Below are 8,540 nucleotides of genomic sequence, written 5' to 3' on the forward strand. Positions count from 1 at the left end.
TTTGTTCCAACTCACAACCATAAGGAATTATGAGCACCAACCATAAAAAAATAAAATGGAACAAACCCACAACACCATAACTATCCAAGAAATGGCAAGGCAAGGCTAAAACCACTGCGGAGCTAGGCAATCCTCCATGGCAACGATAACAGATAACTAGACAACCGCATCCATATACCATGCATCCATAAATCAGTGAGGAAATCACACATGCACCGTTCTACCTGAAAAGCAATCCAACTGTAGTTGTTGATCCAAATGTTCCCTTACGCTTTCCTTCTTTCCTTTGCCTTCTTTCTCCAAATCCAAGTGAATAGAAGAGTGCTCCAAGCACGCTCCTAGAAAACTTAGTGTGGAAGAGTATGATAGAATGAAAAAATAGAAAAGAACTCCACCCAAAATTGTCAAAAGGCTAGCAGCTGATCCTCAGAATCCTTTTTATTGTTGAGGTTTCTATTTTCCTCATTTTCCTTAATTTGTCCTTCAATTTCCCTCTCATGCAAATTTGTGACCTTTCATCTCCCTTTTCTCTTATTTTCATAAATAAACGTCAATTAATGCCTCTTTGTCTTTATCAACATCCACACCCATTGATTAATCACAAGTAATATCCATTATTATCTTTTGCCCAACAATTAATTTAAAATATATATCACATAACCTTAATTTTAGATTTAATTTAAATAAAAGTCAGCAAAAAATTATTACATTATATATAGATAAAACAATGACCTTTCAATAAAAAAAAATTAATTTCCAAATAATTTGTTGCTATAAAAGTTGGGTTTGCACATAGAAGCTTTTCGAACAATACATTATAAAAATGTCAAACAAAATTCAATTATTATCGAAATAATTATTTGAAAATGATTGGCTTCGATAACATGTAGGTATTGAAAAATCTAATAAAAAGAGAAACAATATAAAAGAAGAAATTCTAACTCCTAAAACGGAAAATCTACTTATTCAAACAAATGAATTTAACGTATTATATATTATTTTTAAAATTATCTCTAATAAAATCTTCAATTTCCAATATTATTGATAAATTATATCTCTACTTTTTTATGTTAAAATTCTAATTTTTTAATATTAAATTTTACATTAAAATAATAAATATAAAAAACTATGATGTCAGATCAGCTTTATCAATATGTTCTTGATAATATATTGTTGATCCTATTATTTAATGCATTTTATTATTATTATTAATTTTTAATTTTTAATGTGAATCATTATGTTAAACAAAATAAAAGTATTAAAAAATAACATTAGATATTATTATTTTAAATATTAACCAAAATTATTTACAAAGAATTTTGTGTTTTTCCAAAATTATTCTTATTTCTTATTTAAAATTATATTAAAATTAATTAAAATATATATCTTATTATCATCATTATTATATATATATGAATTTAAAAAATTATATATATATTTAAAAGTTATAGATATCAAAATTTGTTTCAAATTTATATTATTTTTAGATATTTTAATTTCATATGTGCATCACAAAGTATTATTTTAGTGATAAGTTTAATAATGAAATTTATTAATGAATTTTTTTTTGGAAAAAATTATATCGAAAATATTTGATCTACGCATTTCGAACCAGCGAGTGTGATTAATAATACAATTTATCTTAACAATAAAGTATAATGGTGCAAATCTAACATCATATTAATAATGCAATTTATCTTAATAATAAGGTATAATGGTGCAAATCTAACATCATATTCACATTTGTACATGGTTTTTTAGTAATAGTGAATAAGTGCATTGTTATTGGCATTATTATATCATATTAAGTCTTATATGTGTTCACATTTGTACATGTTTTTTTAGTATTAGTGAATAAGTGCATTGTTACTGGCATTATTATATTATATTAAGCATTATATGTATTGCACTAAAGCTATTTTAGAAATGATAATAGGAATTTTTATAGTTATTTTAAGTTATATTAACATTGCATTAAACTTATCATTATGTTATTATTATTAATTTTTTTATTAGCATTATATTTAGTATTAAATTATGTAGAGGGTTAGTTAACGTTGTTGTTATTTCATTTTGTTTATATTAAGATAAGGGATAACATCGGGTATCTATACAAACTCAACTACGTTTGTGTTTTTTTTTTCACATTTCTTTTTATATAAAAACTGCTGCATTTTATTTATATAAAATACTATGGCTAATGCACACAGAGGGGGTTACATAAGTAGATAATCCTTATAGTTCCACAAGGTATCTTGATATTCATGATTTATAATTTCATACCACCCAAAATGCCCATTCATTCAAAGATTTACCAAATACAAAAGGGTTGAGACCCTCAAAATTAGGGAATTGAGTAGTTGACAAGTTGTCCATTAATTAAAACAATCTTTCTTCCTAGTTGGGTAGCCAAATTGGCTTAGGATTCAACCAATTTGTTATTATGTCATCACACATGGAACCATTCAATCTTATAATTTATTTTTTCAACCAAAGTTTTAATTCTATGAAGAATGGCCTCTAATCTAAGATCTATAGCTTTTGTTCCAAATTTCATGTGTATAAGGATGATAAATGAGTCCCCTAGAATAAGAAGATGCCTTGGATGATTTTACAAGCTAGGCAATGCCTTGAAAAACAACATATCCATCTGTTAAATTGTTGAAAATAAAACCTAGTGCACATTCCTAATTAAAATAAAATATATTATTATGTCTTGAACATATTCTGATAATTTTAATTGTAATGAAGTTTTATTTAAAGCGTTATAGGATTTATATATGTAATTATTTCTTGTTACAATCCATATCTATGGCACAACTAATCTTATTCTTGATTAAAATAAAATATTCCATATTTCTATTTATATAGGTCAATCCTTGTTGCCAAAATCTTGACCTTCATCTTTAAAAAATATTCCTAATAGCTCATGCAGAAATAACTCGAAATTTGTAGTTTCTAATGAAATCGGACTCAAATAAATAGACAATAATTTCTTCTACTAAATTCTGCAGAAGGAATAGAAACACATGAAATCATTCAATCACAATGAACACATTTTTTAGCAAGGAACCCAACTAGGAAAAACCCCCATTTGTTTATATTAAATTAGATTAGAATAATGTTCTATTACAATGAAAGCCTCAATCCTTGAAGCTCAACCTGCACTTCAATACTAATCTCCTCGTATCGAGTCTTCTCTGCCCAATACTTACGTAAAATAGGCCTCCTGCTTCCTCCTATTTTCTTGCGCAATTCCTACTCATAAAAAATAGGGAAGCTCATATTTGTTTGTATAAATCCCAAGAGAATTATCTCACTTGATCTTTCCAAACTATGTACACTCACTAATATACAATAATGATTACAATTATGAATTTTTCCTCCACTTCACTAGGCACTTCTAATTGCATGCATGACTTGGGTTATTTTTAGTAAATTGACTAGTTAACTAAGAGAGACTTAGTGAGTTAACAATAGTCACAATTTCTCAACTGAACTCATACTGACTCTATTCTAGACTAGATCTTAGATAACTGAGTTTCACTAAATATAACTCCACTAAATAGTTGGATCTTAAGAATCAACTCATGCACAACTCTAATTCTTTCCCACAAACTCGAATTGAATGAGTTAACTGAGTGACTTGGCAATGCCACTCCTGCTAATTGTCTGACAAATTATCCTGCTGAAGTGGAAATTTGAATTTCTCCATTTGACTAAGGCACAAGTCAAATGAAGCCTTTTCTTGCTACAATTTAACACTTTGTCTTAGCAAGAAAAGGGTTTTGAACAACCCCAATCTTGCTCCTATGGAACTCAAAATTGAATCTTGACAAAGACTTTGTCAAGTTACCTACATCCTACTCCTCTGTAGGAATGTACTGTAACATAGAAATCCTCCTCTGCACACAATCTCTCAAGTGATGGGACATGATTTCTATAAGTTAGGACCTATCATGAAATACTGGATATTCAAAGAGTTTTATGCAAATCTGATTGTCATAGTGGATCAATGTAGGCTCCATTCCCTAACTGAAGAGACCAACCAATATCTTCCTCATCCGAATAGCCTCGCATGTTTCTTGAATAGTGGCCATATACTCAGTCTATACTGAGCTGAGAGCTACAAATATCTATTTCTTGCTCTTCCAAGAAATTGTGGCTGGCCTGAAACTTAAGACTGCTCCCGATGTGCTCTTCCTATCTGAGGGACTCCCTGCCTAGTCTACATTTTTTAAGCCTTGGAGCTTCACTCCATAAGTCTTCTTGTACCATAAACCAAATTTTATTATGCCTATGAGGTATATAAGAACATGTTTTGATGCTTTCCAGTGAAGCTTCGTAGGCTTCACCATAAACTGACTAAGTTGATTCACTACAAAACAAATATTGGGGCTTGCATTCACCAAATACATCAAGGACCCCACTAATTATTTGTATATAATGTCATCTACTACCTCACTTGTAGAAGCATCCTCTTTCCTCCAGTTAGTACCTAAAGGAGTATTCATGGGTTTACAATCCTGCATGTGGAATCTATAAAGGATTTTAGAGATGTACTTCCCCTATCCAAAACAAATCTCCATCTTCCTCCCACACCTCCAAGCCAAGGGAGTAGTGCATCAAACCCATATCCTTCATCTCAAATTATATTGCAAGGTCCTCCACGCAATACTGGATCAACCTGTCATCTCTTGTCAGTATCAAATCATCCACATAGAGAACTAATATGAGTAGACTACCATATACCATAATGTAGTAGAGACTGGTATTTTCTTTACCCTTAGTGAAGCCCAATCCACTGAGATAATAATCTATACGAGTGTACCAAGCATGAGGTGCTTGGTTAAGACCATAAAGGGCTCTCTTGAGCCTACACACATGTCTCTCCCTACTAAAGGTCTCAAACCCCTCAAGTTTCTCAATGTAGATATCATCCTCAACCACTCCATTGAGAAAGGTACTTTTAACATCCATTTGGTGGATATTCGACCCAAACTATGATGCCAATGTAAGTATGGTCCTGATAGATGAGTATCTTTCCATAGGGGAAAATGTATCCTCATAATAAATTCTCTTTACATGTGAGAAGCCTTTGGAAAATAATATGGACTTTTTCTTCTCAATGTTGCCATCAGTTGCATGTTTCCACTTGTACACCCACCTAGAGACAATAATAGATTTTCCCTCAAGTCTAGGCACAACCTCCCAAGTATCATTATTCATGATGGAGTCGTACTCCTTCACCATGTAATCTACCCACACCTACTGGGAAACAACCTCTTCAAAAGAATATGGATCAGAATCTATCAAACTTGTCATGAGTGCCATATATCCTGTGTATTTATATGGTGATCTCCTTTATCTACGCAAGGATATAGGACCTCCAACCTGATCCTGAGCTTCCTACACTAACATGTCAACCATCTTGGTCCTCTTCCTCCCTTATTTGGAAGGCTCTGTGTGAGTGGGTGCCTCCACTCGGTCTGCTCCCTACCCCTCCACATGTGGCTACTCTAAATAATCCTCCTAGAATGCCCTATTGCCTTTGATAAATATCTGAATCTGTGGATCTCACTGAGGCTCCTCCTTAGGAGCTACAATATCTTCCTCTAGTGGTATGCTCAGTTCTCACTCTAGAGAGATCCTCATGGCTTTCTCCTCATCAAACCTCACATCCCTCCTCATAATAAACATCCTAAGTGAGGGAATGTACACATGGTAAATATGCGGTGTCTGAGTATAGCCTACAAATATCCCCCTCTTTGTAGTGGGTTCTAACCTTTTCTTTCTATTTTGGAGACATGACAATACAATATGGATCCAAAAATGTGAAAGTGGGAAACATCTAGATTCCTCCCAATGAAAGCCTCTTCAGGTGTAATCATCGCAATAATTTTGTGAGGGATCCTATTAAGCAAGTAAAAAATTGTATTTCAATCTTCTTCACATAGGGATAGTGGAAATTCCTGATCATGCAACATTTCTCTAACAAATCCTACGATAATTATATTTTTCCTCTTTACAATCCCATTTTATTGTAGGTTTTGGGGTGCAATCAACTCCCTTCTAATACTCTCCTTGGCAGATAATTCTTTGAAGGCATTAGACACATACTCTCCTCCATTATCACTTCTAAGGGATTTAGTTTCCTTTCTAGCCTCCTTTTCAACTAAGTTTTTAAATTCAACAAACTTTGAATAAGCCTCATCTTTCTTCTTCATGAAACAAATCCAACACTTGTGGGAAAAATCATCTATGAATATCACATAATATTTGTGCTTTGCATTTGAGACTTTGGAGAATCGTCCACACATATATGAGTGAACTCACTCCAATATGGCTCCATCTATACCATCTCGGCCTTGGAAGGAGGATTTAACATATTTTCTAAGAGTGCATCCCTTCCAGACATCATGTTGATCAAGGGTGCATTTTGGAAGTCCAGTGGTGATTTGTTGGATTATTTTCAATGCTCCATGGTGTAAATGTCCCATGTGCCTATGCCAAAGCTTTCCAAAATCTCAACCCTAAACATGTTTTCCTTGCTACTCAATGCAATGCACGCATAGCCCTCTAGCTTGTAGATATTTTTAACTCTAACAAAAATTTGTTTTACTTGTCCAGTAAAAACATGCTTCAAATATATCTTCCCTTTACTGAACATCACAACATATCCTTTATCTTCAAGTACTACTAGAGAAACTAGATTTTTCTTTATACCAAGCATATAAATTACATTATTTAGGTGAATATGGGAGCCTGACTCCCTCTTAAAGGTGACAGTGCCAATCCCTTTGGTACTATACCTTCTATCTTCTGTGAGCTCTATGTGTAATTGTAGGTATTTCTCCTCTAAGATTCTAAAGAACTCCTTATTTCTTGCCATATTAAATGAAGTAACAGAGTCTAAGTACCATACGCTGCCTCATACAGTGCTTTCCATGCATTCAATGACGGTGAAATCCAACTCGAATTGTGATGAGAAAGCATCTCCTCCTTCTCTTGTTGTAGGCTTCTTATTAGATTTCTCATGTGGACACTTGATTGCATAGTGTCCATAATCATGGTAGTGAAAGCATTTAATTTTACTGAGGTATTTCTGCATGCCATGGTTCTTTCTTGATTCTTCCTTTCCTTGGGACTTCTTTCCTTTCCCAACGAAGGAAAAATTTTCTTCCTCACTAGTTCTCGATGTGACACCATCTCTAGTGTTTCTTCTAATCTCCTCCTGCACCATGTCAGACCAAAGTCTCTCCCAATCTAGGAGCTTTGTATTTTTCATCAGCTGAATCCTGATATTTGTGCAAGGACTTTGGTTGACCAAGGAGTGCTAAGCTCACAAGTTTAGATAAAGACAGTTTCTCCATCTCCTCCAAGTTCATCTCTCACCTGAGTGAATTTGGATAGGTACTGAGCAATAGTTTCATTTTATTCATTCAAATGTTCTTTTTCTTATCTTTCAATGTCATCTTCCTAACATCATTGCTACTTTCAAATAGGCCTTTGAGTGCCTCCCACATTGTAAATGGAGTATCTTTTCCATGTAAATTTGAAACCATGTGATCTTTGACTCCCTCCAGGACAAGCCTCCTCGCTTTAACTATTTATTTCTTCCATTGAGCTAAATTTTGTGCATTTTATCTTGCTAGTTTTGGAATATCATTTTGTGTGTGCTCTGATACTCCATTGCCATCCATCAAAACTTCCATCATGTCTTGTGTTGAGTCCCAAACCTGCACTTCCCTATATACCCTTTCAGCCTTCTTTTTCCATTTACTTCATCCACCAAGCTGTCAAATCGTTGCATATTAGTCTAAAAAGAGCTTATGAAATGGTTTCCTAACTATGTTTATGACTGTTGTTTGATTTAGATTTTTGTTCAAGAAACTGCGGAAACTTGTCACTTTTCGCAGCCAGCCCAAGTTTCCGCAGCCATTTTGTTAAAGGCTATGCTATAGATGTCCAATGGAGAAATCAGCCACATGGGTAAGCTGCAAGTGACGTGTACATGGAATGTGTCCCCTCAGTTCAGCCAAATCACTCATAAACGGTCGTGGTCAACGACGGTCAAAGGAAGGGCCAAATGAGGAGTTTTGCAGTGGCACGGCTCTGTTTTTCCCACGTGAAGGTTTGCGTGGCACGATCCTTAGTTTCCGGAGGTACTGGCACACCTGTAGAGTAGCCCGTGAACTGAATCGATCAGCCACCACTCCATGGATTCAACTGTCATGATGACCATCACGCTAGATCTCAGGTCAAGGAGATTTACATGTCTCTTGGCAGCATAAAATCTAGGAATTAGTTGCAACACCTTTACTTATAAATAACGCGTCGATATACGCTGGATAGTTAGTTTTTGAAATGTAATTTTGACTGTTGTCATCAACCCACTGTACTGTGTTTCACTTTGTTTTATTACTGCACTTTAAATACATGAGAAGACAGCTTTCCTGAATCTTATTTGTGACTAAGTGATTGACTGGCTGAGGTTGCAGAGGGCCCCTATACACCAAAGCTTTGTATAGTTTCTTACT

The sequence above is a fragment of the Pinus tabuliformis genome, chromosome 9 (genome assembly GCF_031772625.1).
Source record: "Pinus tabuliformis cultivar Carrire ecotype Pingquan chromosome 9, CPIR1, whole genome shotgun sequence".
In the NCBI taxonomy this organism is placed as follows: Eukaryota; Viridiplantae; Streptophyta; class Pinopsida; order Pinales; family Pinaceae; genus Pinus; species Pinus tabuliformis.